The sequence below is a fragment of the Gavialis gangeticus genome, unplaced genomic scaffold (assembly GCF_001723915.1).
Source record: "Gavialis gangeticus isolate Ggan-Ray unplaced genomic scaffold, GavGan_comp1, whole genome shotgun sequence".
NCBI lineage: Eukaryota > Metazoa > Chordata > Crocodylia > Gavialidae > Gavialis > Gavialis gangeticus.
This window is the reverse complement of record NW_017729024.1, coordinates 4,661,527-4,673,384: the sequence shown is the minus strand read 5'-3', so window position 1 is coordinate 4,673,384 and position 11,858 is coordinate 4,661,527. Positions and strand designations below refer to the sequence as shown.

Below are 11,858 nucleotides of genomic sequence, written 5' to 3'. Positions count from 1 at the left end.
TTTTTTTTTTTCCTTTAGTGGTGCCTGCCTGCATGGCTTACTGCCAGGCTGCCTGCACAGCCCGAGCTGCACAGGGCCCAGTGCTTCCCTCTTCAGCTGTAAGATAGCAAACTAAAACACCTCAGACATGTTTTATTTTGTGGTGTCCCAACGTCATTTAACACACATTACACCACCGACGTGTAAAAAGCTGAACCATTAAAGTGGTGCAAAAGGGCATTAAGTCACTTTAAAGGCCAATTTTGTGATGTATATAAATGGCCAATATGCCTTATCTCTAGGGGGTGAGCCAGTTTAACTGGATTTAGGGACCTAGTATTTTTATAGAGTCAAAGGGAAACTTAGGCTGCCCCAAAGAGCAATGACATTTAAGTATGTAAATGGTTAATTCAGGGAATGGAGAAAGACAGACAACTGCAATGGAAAATTGAGAAGGTCAGGAAGTGCTTAGAGAAATAACAGCACTGAGCATATGAGGTATGTCTGAGCTTGGGTACCTTTCCATTTGCAGTCCTGTTTCTGAGGTATTGAACCAATGGTGGTGCTTAGCATCTGCCCAAAAGGCTAGTGGTTATAGCTATTCTCATAAATCTAAGACTAGTGTCCTAGGCTTTCCTTAGCCCAAGAGGATTCAAGCATGCACAGCACGCTTCCTAGTATCTACTGTAAAATGCATAAAGGATCCAAGAATGGAATCTACCTTCCCAAGAGGTCAACACCCACTAAGCAACAGAAACCTATTCCCTTTTGTTTGTTCTACTTCCCCATGACACACATTCTTGGTTGCTAATGTGCCCAGCTTCAACAAGAGGGATGGAAAGTGTCCTTCCCTAACATACTGTTTAGTAGCCAGTAAAAGCAACCTCCTGGGAACTAGAAGAAGTGGCATTCTATTTTTTAGAGTGAGCCTGGTCTCTGTCTAGAAGCCTGGTCTCTGTCTTCTTGGATGAGTGCTATAGCTACTAGGATATTGATCAAAAAGCAAGCTTAACCTTCAGATACCTTCCTGCTGTAACTTTTTCCCTCTGATCATGTCCAAAAGACTTGGGTAGATGCCTAGGGAACTTTGCAGTATGAAGTTGGGGTGCTTAATAATTTTAGGCACCAAATGCATTCTGTATCTGCCTGTGCAGGGCAAATTTGAATTAGTCTTTTGGACTTAGGTTACTAAACTCCACCCAAATTCCAATTATCTGCTTACAGAATAAATTCAAACTTTGAAAGAGTCCTTCAAGGATCTCTCAAGCACCAAGTATACTGCAACAGAGCTTAGGCAGGAGTTAGGTAATAAAACTGGATTGGTTCTGGGAACACACAAAAGCCAAGAGAAGGCCCTTGAACCTAGACACAGAGGACATGTCCAGACAAGCACACTCAAGCATTTCTCTGGGGACAAATAGTAGAGGCACATAGTTGTACTGCTGCTGCATGTCCTCAGGGAACTGTCCTATACACGTGCTCTGGCACGCAGCAAATTTCCCAAGGTGGGCTAAGGAAGGCTGGGGTCAGAACCTGGGCTGGTCAGAACAGCCTTACCTGGGGTCTTGGGAGACTTCTGGGGCTGAAGCCATAGGTGGCAGAAGGCTGGAACTAATGGGCCTTAGCCCCCACAAACAAAGGGCAGTGGTGGCAGCACAGAGAGCCACAGGGCAGCTCAGGCACAGGCTCTGGCAGCTGCAGCAGGGGATGTGAACAGACACAGGCATGCAACCACAGCCTGCAAGCAGCCAGGATCGCAACCCAGTGGCATGTGAAACACTGCCCACCACAGCAGGCACGTCTGTGAAGGGGAAGGGGTATGTGGGGGCAGGGAGATTGAGGCCCCCAGGGAAGAAGTGTGGCAGAAGCAGGGGCAGGGGCTGGAATGAATGGGGCCCCAGGGTGGGTTGTATGATGATTAGTTCCTGGGCAGCTCATCCAGAGATGTGGGGGGCTCCTGCTGCTGCGCACACCCTGGTGGAGGCACAGAGGGCACATGCCCCCTGGATTTGTGCATGGGGTGGAGACATGCTGCTGCTGTGGGATGGGACTCTGCGCCCTGCTGCCACTGCCTAGGAAGCCATGCAACACCATGTGCCTGCCACCACCAAGCTGTGCCATGTCCCCTGCCTGCCCAGCGACAGTAGACACTTGGCAGAAGCATCATGTGGCTCCCAAGGCAGTAGCAGCGGGGCACAGAGCCTCAGCCCATCTCCACCCTGTGTACAAATCTGGGGAGCATGTGCCCCTTTTGCCTTCCCTGGGGTGCATGCAGCGGCAGGATTCCCCCTGCACCTATGGACAACCGCCTTGGCTCCAACTATTCCATGACCTACCCTGGGGCCCCGTTCACCCAGCTCCTGCCTCTGTCTCTGCCCCACTCTGTCCCTCACTGTGGGGGCCTTGATCTGTCCCCCACACCTCTTCCCTCTCCCCACAACCTTCCCCTCCACAGAATTACCTGCTGGGTGGTGTGTGTGTGTGCGTGTGTGTGTGTGTGTACTCAGCCTCCCCCCCCCCCCCAACCTTCCCCTCCCCAGAATTTCCGGCTGGGTGGGGTGTGGGTGTGCGTGTGTTTGTGTGTGTACTCAGCCTCCCCCCCCCCCCCAACCTTCCCCTCCCCAGAATTTCCGGCTGGGTGGGGTGTGGGTGTGCGTGTGTTTGTGTGTGTACTCAGCCTCCCCCCCCCCCCCAACCTTCCCCCCCCCAGAATTACCTGCTGGGTGGTGTGTGTGTGTGCGTGTGTGTGTGTGTGTACTCAGCCTCCCCCCCCCCCACAAATAATATTTTCTCCTTCTGCTTATGGCTGCAGCAGCAGTAATCCAGGCATGTGGAGCCTGACCAGCAGCCAGAACATGGCTCTGGCCAGCCAGGCTCCAGTTTCAGGCAGCACACACTGCAACCATATGCAAAGCCTCAATTTTTTTCTCCATTTTTTTTAGTTATTGGGATTTTCCTGTATCTAATTTTATGGGCATGCTGCAAATATGCAGCACCATGAACAAATCAATGTGCACCGCATTGCAAATATACAGTGCAGCAAACAGATCCATGTGTGTCTCATATGTTTTATGGAGCCTCAAAAGGTTTTGAGGTACCACAAACTACACATTCCCACTCGTGTGAACATGGCCAGAGGCTGCTTACAGATGTGGGGGGGAAAAAACAGCGCTTTACTTTCAGCTCGGTGCACCCCCGCACCGTCTGTATAAATCATGTGCTTATTGCCACTTTCATCTAATAGGATCTCTATGCTATCCTACTGTGTCTCAGTCCTATTATTGACAGTCTACCTCTACCACCAGCAGGATAATTTAGTCTCATTGGGCGCATATACATGTGCAGTGAGGCTGCTCTGATGCTCTGTAGTTATAGACTTGATTAATTAAGTCTGCTGGAGTTGTAGTAATTACCATGCTCCAGTAGACTCCAGCATCATATATATCAGTGTCCCTGCACTGAAAAATGGTGGCAGGGGTGCTTTAATTAAAGCTCATTGGACAAGCTTTAGTTAGAGCACCCCTGCCACCATTTTTCAGTGCAGGGATACTGATACATGTGATGCTCTGGACACTTAAATTAGAGCAGCTCTGCCCTCCCCACTCCCCTCCCGCTCCCCGAGCATGTGTATAAATGACTTTTGTCTTTTTTCTTATAAGACTGCCAAAATGCACTTTGAAAAAGCTAACTTCAGTATTGCAAGTCTAGCCATGTTAATGTGGCACTTCACCTGGGCTAACTTACCTTGCTTTTCAGCAGAGTTAATTAGCTGGATAAAGCACTGTGTTAATTCCACTATGCTTTTTCTAGTACCCAAACCAATTTTAAACAAGCTATAGGCACTGCATTGTGTAGACTTATCCTTAATTGTACCATGTTAAAAACCTCAACAATCATCAATTGTATTTGCATAATGGTATATGAGCAGGGTTTGCTGCAAACGATCAGATAAGAACAAACTCAATCACCCATTTTAAACTTCTGCTCCTGAAAGGGTGTTTGCATATATTTTGAAATTGAGAGTATGTTCCAGTTTGTCAATAAACTTCTAGTAATCTGCCATGTTGCTCAATAGACTATGGGGACACATGAAAGCAGTACAAGGAGACACAAATCTAAGACTGATTGACAGCTCTAGTTTGCTATTCTGACAAATAATTTACATGTCAGTCAATACGATGCTATGCATTGACATGAACAATGTGTTTTTTTATTGGCCAATATGCCAAGTATTTATCAGAATAATGAGCTAGAGCCAATGTCCATCACTGACTTTCTTCCAGATAGTGATTTTTTATCAAACTTCAGAAGTATCAATGCATAATAACTACTTCCATCATTATTAGTGTACTAAATATACAAGGAGAGTATAGAGTTATAAATGGCATAACAGCTGAAGTTTTACCAGCAGTACATGGATCATTGGTAATAGTGTTGATGACACTTTCACTGGTAATGTTATTTTGGACTTCGTCAGGAAAACAACACTGAAGAAAATAGTAATTGGTGCAGGCATCCAAAGAGTGTATCCATGAGTGCAGGAGCAAAGGAGGTAAACAAGTTGTCAGGGATACCCAGACAGTTCACAAGACATTTATTTAGATACAGTTTTTAGAACTGTGTCTTCCTTAATATGAAGCTTTACACTCTGAAAAATCTAAGGGAAATAGTGTGTGCTGGGTTGACATTAATAAACATGTTATGTGCTGAATCATATTTAACAATTAATGATACTAAGGGACAAGTACTCCATCTCATCACAAAGTGTAGATAGGAGTTCTGTATGGGCAAAACAAAAGCCACAGAACACCAGCAACCTACTTAATTGCATCTGCCTTCATCTGCAGTAGCTTCTAAGAATTTGAATTTCTTGCTGTCCTCAGCTGAGCCACAAGCCCCTCTCCTGCTATAAATGTTCTTGAAGCCACTGTGCAGCACAGTCTTACCACTGGAAAGGATCTCAGTCTACTTTCCTTGGTCAGTAGAACCACAACTTTTTCAGTACCTTTCTGATTATATGCGTCTTGGAGAAAGGATGAGGAAGAAGAGTTGGGATTAAGTCCATGTATTTAATGTCCAGCATACCAGCATCCTCAAAATACTGCATCCATAGACACCTACACAAGCTCAAACTTTTGTATGAGCAATTTTCAGATGTTCACGTGTTATATTTGCTAGTTCAGTGCTTTGGTATGTGACAGTATGCATACGTTGTCATTGGGGGGTTTTTCCAGAAGCACCTGCTAGGCTTTGAAAATATAGCTCTACATATTCTATTTTTTCTCTGAATCTAATTGTTTCAATGGAAAGCTAAGAATGAATAAGCAGCATACACCACAGAAAAATTCTGCTTCTAGTAACAGGTAAAATAGCAAGTTCACTTAACTTTCCTGTCAATTCATTTCTTTATAGTTTTATTCCAAATATACTTTGTTATGATGATTTATCTAGTGTTCCAAGATACTAATACATAGCTAGATTTACAGAATATATTTAGACGGTCATCATTTGGAGTAGGGTCCTATCCAAGTCCCTTTAAATGAACAGAAAGACTCCTCCTGCTTTCAGTGTGAGCTAGATCAGGCCTTTAGCACTTTATTTTTTTAAAGCAACATTAAGCGTGGCTGTTCATTGACATTGTTTCCCAGACACCAGCAATTGTTCGCTGACCCAGATATGAACTTGTATTTTTTTTCTGTCTCTGTTTATAGAGTCTCTTTCTCTGTCATGCTTATCTACCCTAGTCACAAAGACCTGTTTAACTTGCTGTGAAGTTGTGATGGACCAAATTAGAAAGCTTGCACAAAACTGTTTATAGCTGGGTCTGTCAGTGCTAGTAAAAAAAAAAAAATAGGCAGAGAAATAATATTTACATAGACCAGAGCCCTCTATTTTACTGTTGCTCCCTCCTTGCCAATATTCAGCTGCAGGAAAGGAGATTATTACTCAAAGAAAGGAGAGGAAAATGCACTAGAAGAAGCTGACCTAAATTGCCTCTCTCGTCAACTTAATACTTCCATTGGACAAGAAAAGGTGGTAAGTTAAGTTTCATGTACTCATGGGTTTCTTTCTGAATTCTTGCCCATTTTTTGAGGAATGTTCATGCTTTTCCACTTCTCCAAGCCCTTTCCCCCAGCAAAGAAATCACAGGTTCTTTGTCAGGCTGACAAAGGCTGTGAAAGCCATAAAGGAAGTAGAGTTTACCCCAAAAGGATAATTTCTGCTGAAAAATCTAAATTTTACTCAGATATAAAAATCATGATAACTAATACATCTTGTAACACAATGAGTTCTGCTATATCTGGATTCCGTATAAACCTGTTCTTTATATATAGCCCACCCATGTCAGTCTGAATCTGCTTGTTACTAAAAATATTCATTTTAATTGCTTTTACTACAGAGAAAAATCCTAAATAAAAGTTACATGTCTTGTGACACATTCATTCTTTGATGTTATAAAATAGAGCCAGCTCTAGTCTCAGTTTGTAGCAGAGTTACTTTGTACATGCACTGGTATGTCCTATCAATTAAACACTGCATGCATGTCCAGAAAGTGTCTTGGGTTTGTACATTTTTGGGTTTTTTTAATGGAGGTCATGCATGTTCACTTTTTCTTTTATTTTCAGTATTTCAGAACCTCTAGGAATAAATATGCTAAGTCAGAGATATAAAGCTCATTTGGTCCCACAGGCCAGACAACCCATCTCTGGTGTGTAACTGGGTGGCCTCATCATCAGGTGTCCACCAGTCGCCCTGTTCCTAGGGTAACTGCCTGTTCGTTTTCCTGCCACACCTTGATGGAAAAATATAAGAGTTGTTACTAACGTGGGAGGCTACCCATTATTTGCCCTGCTAACAAGGGCCTAATACCTGCTCCGACCTCCTCTCCACAGGTCCCATGCCTCACAGATGTTACTCTGGTGTTACTTCTCCAGCCTATGGCTGAAGCACACTGGGCACACAGTTGTAACTCTTCACAGCAGCCCTGGAGGGCCACTCACATGCCACCCCTCTCTTACCGGGATCCCATTTACTCCACTGGCTCTCACCCAGCCTCTTTCATACTGCCCTCCCTCAGGGCCACACTCATCCCACCTGGTCTCTCCTGGTTTCGAGCTTAGCTCTCCTCACCTTGGTCAGCCCTGGTGCAGTCTGTTAGGTGTCTCCTGCTACCCTCACCTCAGCACTGACTGAGCGATTCTACAACTATAGGCCTATTTTGCTCCTGGCCCCTTGCCAAGCCACTATGCCTCCACTGGGCCTCCTCACTTGCCCACATTCACAGGGCTGCTCTAATCGTCACTCTTCTCTCTCATTACTCATCACCAGGCTTTACCCTACCACCTGACCATGACCTCAGTTCCCTCCTTTGGCCTGGGGTCTGCCTCAGGGCTCCTTAATGAGCCCTGGGCTCTCCCTGCTCATTAGAACACCACCAGGGATCTTGGACTGGGATTATAAGGCACCCCAACCCACCTTTCACCAGGGAGGTAACTGGCCTGGCATTTCCTGGGGGCTCCCATGACACTAGGAGCCCCACCAGATCACCCTTCCCTGGCAGGCTGCAGTTTTATGTCTTACCCAGGACAAAGGGGTCACCTCCACCCCATGGCCCCTGCCCATACCTCCTGATATTCCCAGACCAGCCTCTCAGCCTGATGATATCTCCTTCCTTCCTGCTGCAAACTGCAGCCCATCTTATATCACTAGGCCAAAACAGCTATCCTAATCAGGCTGCTGCCTGTTTTCTGCCCTTAAAATGGCAGGCAGTGACTTGTCACCTTGGCTTCCAGAGTCACTGTATTGGCAGGGCTCTGGAATCCAGGAGGTAAATGCTGCTGCTTCTGTCAATCTGAGTACCCAGCAGTGACCCAACACACCAAATTCAGCAGTGGAAATAGAGGTGCAGGGGTGGTGTTTCATCCTTTTAGTTCTGGAGCCATGGCAACAAAGCAGCTCCAGTAGCTACACCAGCCCCACAGGCCACAGTTTCACCATCTGGGAGTGGTCAGCTGGATAACCAAATCTCTCAGGAAACATTATGCTAATTAGAAGACCAGGAAAAAGAAACCCTTCCCACTTCTTTTGTATGTGTTGCAAGTGTTCCTATATGAACCATGATGGGGGGGGAGGGGAGGGGAGGAAGAGAGAGAGAGAGAAGGATACTAGCATGAAAAAGTAACAGTTCAATGGAAAACAATCTTCAGTCTAAAACTCATTCAGAGTATAAACTTCATCATCAGTGAAACTAATATATCAGAGCAAATAGGAAACAAGCATCCATTTTCTGCTGGGAAAGGAAAGGTAAAAAAAATGGGGACCCATTTGGCTTTCCAAAAAAAAAAAAAATTCACTATAAAGAAAATAATCAAGTCTGCACCCAAATTATTGGTACTACTTCTTTGAAAAAAAAAAGGAGACTGCATATTGGAATAGTATGTAGTGGGCCTGCTATACATAGCATAACACTACAAAGGAACGGAGAGTCTTGGCATGGTCACTTAAATGTGTCCCATCTGATGTCTGCTTCTGTTTTAAGTTTAAAAAGAGCAAGAGAGACCAAAAGAAAAAAAATAAGTCATTGTCTTGTATTCTGCAGACAGACAAAGCTCTCCAGGAACTATAATACCTGCAGAATTAGACCTGCATTGGCTTGGGAATTTCACTGGCCTATGAGTTACACACATTTCATTGTCTGTAGAGTTGCATAAAAAAATTAAATAGGAAGATTTAAAAAAACCCAAGGAAAACATTTAAAGGGCAAATGATAACTGAGGCCATTGATTTGCTGATAACAACGAGTAAAGGGCTGACTCATCTGGCCTCCTTTTGTGGCAAATTAATCATACTCATTGGTCCCCTATTTTTTTCCCCTTTTACTGTCCTTAAACAGATTTACTGTCTGGAAACTAATATCAAATTCACATTTCTACCCAGAAAAAAGCAGGGACTTTGATGCTTTATTGTCTTATCCCATTACACCTCCCATAAAGCAAAAGCCGACAGATTCACATAGCAATCATTTCAGCCTGAATAAGCAAGTTTTCTCTTCTTTTACTGGATAGGTTGTTTAACAAGTTGTAGTGGTGAATCTGTTGTCTAATATTTACCATGATGTGTAGGACTTTGAAATAAGGTATTTATTTAAAAGTTAAAATGATATTTGGTTAAAATAGCATTTTCCCCTGTGATGAAAATGAGATATTAATATGATTATAACATATAAAACATCCTCATTTTCTCATCCTCATCACAGCAGTGTCAAACTCACCTTGGGCCTAGCAGCTGTGGTGGCAATAGGTCCAGCAGCAATTACAAGGGTTCCAAGACAACGAGTCCAGGGGTAGTGGCTCCAACTTCCATTGCCCATCAGTAGCTCAATTGGGCTGGATACAGTGGCTCCATGGGGCCATATGTTTGACATCCCTGGTGTTTCATAACCTTCAATGTGTAATGCCACAATTTATGCAGTTGTTACATGAAATGCAGTCTAAAATGACAAAGACTGAATCAGAGGGAGTTCCTCACAACACATGCACATCAGTGAACAAAATATAACTTTTCAACAGCAGCTTTGTTGAAGTGAAGTAATTACGTGTATGAAAGCATTTGGTCTTTAAAGAATAAGTAAACATATGTTATTTTTAGACTGGCATGATGATAAATGCACTAAACATGGAACGTGGCCTCTCAGAAATTGTTCCTGCTCAGACATGCGAAAAGTGTTGCACAGTGTTACATAACTGGACAGAGACTCCTATTCTACTCTGTGGAGAAAGTTGATTATAATCCTTTGTAAGTGCCAGACCAGTTTGATTGGACTCAGCAAACATTGCGCAAACCAGCTCTGGTAGTTAGAAACCATCCCCATTTATAGTATTTCTCATGAAATGACTGTGCTGTGTGAAATACTGAAATAATGTTTTAAATGGTTGTTTCTTAACAGTTGAGACTGGATAGAGACCACCAGATTGTTTCTTTTATTCATGAATGGTTTGAAAGAGACTTTCAATAAAGATGCTTTGCAGCTCCAAACAATAGCTTTCCAAATTTAAATGATCAAACACATGCATTAGAGTTCACAAAAACATCTGCAAATCATTACAAATAGATACTTTCAGGTTATAGCCTGAACAAAGGTAGAGGGAGAATAATGACAGTAAAAAATACACATGAAAGACTTGGCAAAATATCTTGCTCCTCTACAAATGGGACCCAGTTAGGGGAGTTTCAGTTTGCCTTTGGCTACTATTTCGAGACCTGAAAGATGCAAACTCAGGAAGACAAACTAACATTGTATTAATGATCTCAGATCACAACATTTTTAGTAGTCAAGTTAGTCTGGCTGGCATGCAGATTTGTTTTCTAAACAAAAAGTGGTGCTTTCTTTCTAAACAATTCATTGTGAGCTATTTGTCATTGCAAACTGCTTCTGGCAGTTGACCAATTCTTTTCAGAGATTCTTTCTTTAAACCAAATGCCCATTAAAACCTTTCCACTCAACAATGGCATTGATTCATTCTTAATAAAAAAATTGCTCTAATTACTGTATTTGTTAGAGGAAAAGGTAAAAAGTTCTGTATCCCAAACAAAACTGTTAACACAACAATATAACTTTTTTTTCTTTTTCACCCCTTGTATCTTGTAGTAAATATGCAGTAAAATTGCAGTAAGTTTTATTCCTATAATTAGGGAACTACAGACCTTATAAGCTAGAAGTAATGTTGTCTGAGTAGGGGCTACTGGATTGGGACCCATCCCAGTTTTAAATTATGTTTCTCTTCTCACCATGGGAAGAAAGCACAACAAAAGTACATTGAGGAAATATTACTGAATAAAATATACCCCAGTTGTAGAGAGAGAAATTCTGGACATTTGAGATAAAAGATCACTTATTTTTTAGAACAAGTTTTAAAGCATATAGTTACATTGTTTCTCATTCTATTTTCTCCTTCTCTGTTAATATAGTCTTTGCTTTTTTGCTATTCAATATTATTATTACACAGGTAATGTGATGTATTCATCAAATACATTGACCCATCTGGTGGTGTTGGTCATAGTGATGGTAGATGTAATAATAACATCTTCCTTTGTACACAGTAAAGATAGTTTATATAGAGGACATTAGACTAGCAAGTGAGAAATCTGGAGTCCCGGTCCTATTGTCACAGCTACTTACATGATCTTGAGAAAGTCACTAACCCATTCTGGGCCTTAGTTTTCTTACCTGTAAAGTGGAGGTAATCCTCCCTGCCTCCAAAATACAGTCTCGTGCACCTGAGTTCAATAGAAAAACACATAAATACTAGGGCTGTGCGAGGCTTCGGACCATGCTTTGGATCTAGAGAAGTTTCGTACGTTTTGGCATCCAAAGCAGCATGTCTGAATTGAAGCGCTGGCTTCTTTAGGCTTCCTGAAGAGGTTCAGAGCTTCTGAACTGCTTTGGAAAAGCTTTGGAGTTGCTTTGGAGATCTGGCCATAGGGTATAATGGGGAATCAATGAAATATCTATAACTTTGTTGTTCACTGTCTGATTTGGATTAAACTTGCAGGGGTGGTAGCCTCTGCTGAGAGAATGAAGACTGCCATGTTTCAAGAAGTAAGATGCAGGGGTTTGGGAGGAACTGCACCGCAAATTCTTGAAAGCAAAACTCATGTCATGTGTATGTGTTACACCACAGGGGGATGATAACTGCTGGGGTGGTGGCCCCTGCTGAGGCCACAAAGCCTGCCAAGTTTCAAGAAGATAGGTGCAGGGGTTTGGGGGGGAACTGCACCTCAAGCTGCAGACAAGCAAAACTTGTGACATGAGGGACACTGTGTGTTAAGGAGCAGCAGGGTGAAAGCAGCAGGGATGGTAGCCCCTGCTGAGACCACAA

The 11,858-nt window shown here is 43.1% G+C and overlaps 2 long non-coding RNA genes across 2 annotated transcripts in view; one reads left to right on the top strand and one right to left on the bottom strand.

Moving 5' to 3' along the window:
- The window catches only part of LOC109297197, a 52,769-nt gene that overhangs the window by 3,770 nt on the left and 37,141 nt on the right, over positions 1-11,858 (bottom strand). The window lies entirely within an intron of this gene.
- The window catches only part of LOC109297198, a 23,928-nt gene continuing 16,690 nt past the window's right edge, over positions 4,621-11,858 (top strand). Inside the window, exon 1 of the long non-coding RNA XR_002097236.1 lies at positions 4,621-6,015. This is a non-coding gene — a long non-coding RNA (uncharacterized LOC109297198). The remainder of the gene's footprint in view (positions 6,016-11,858) is intronic.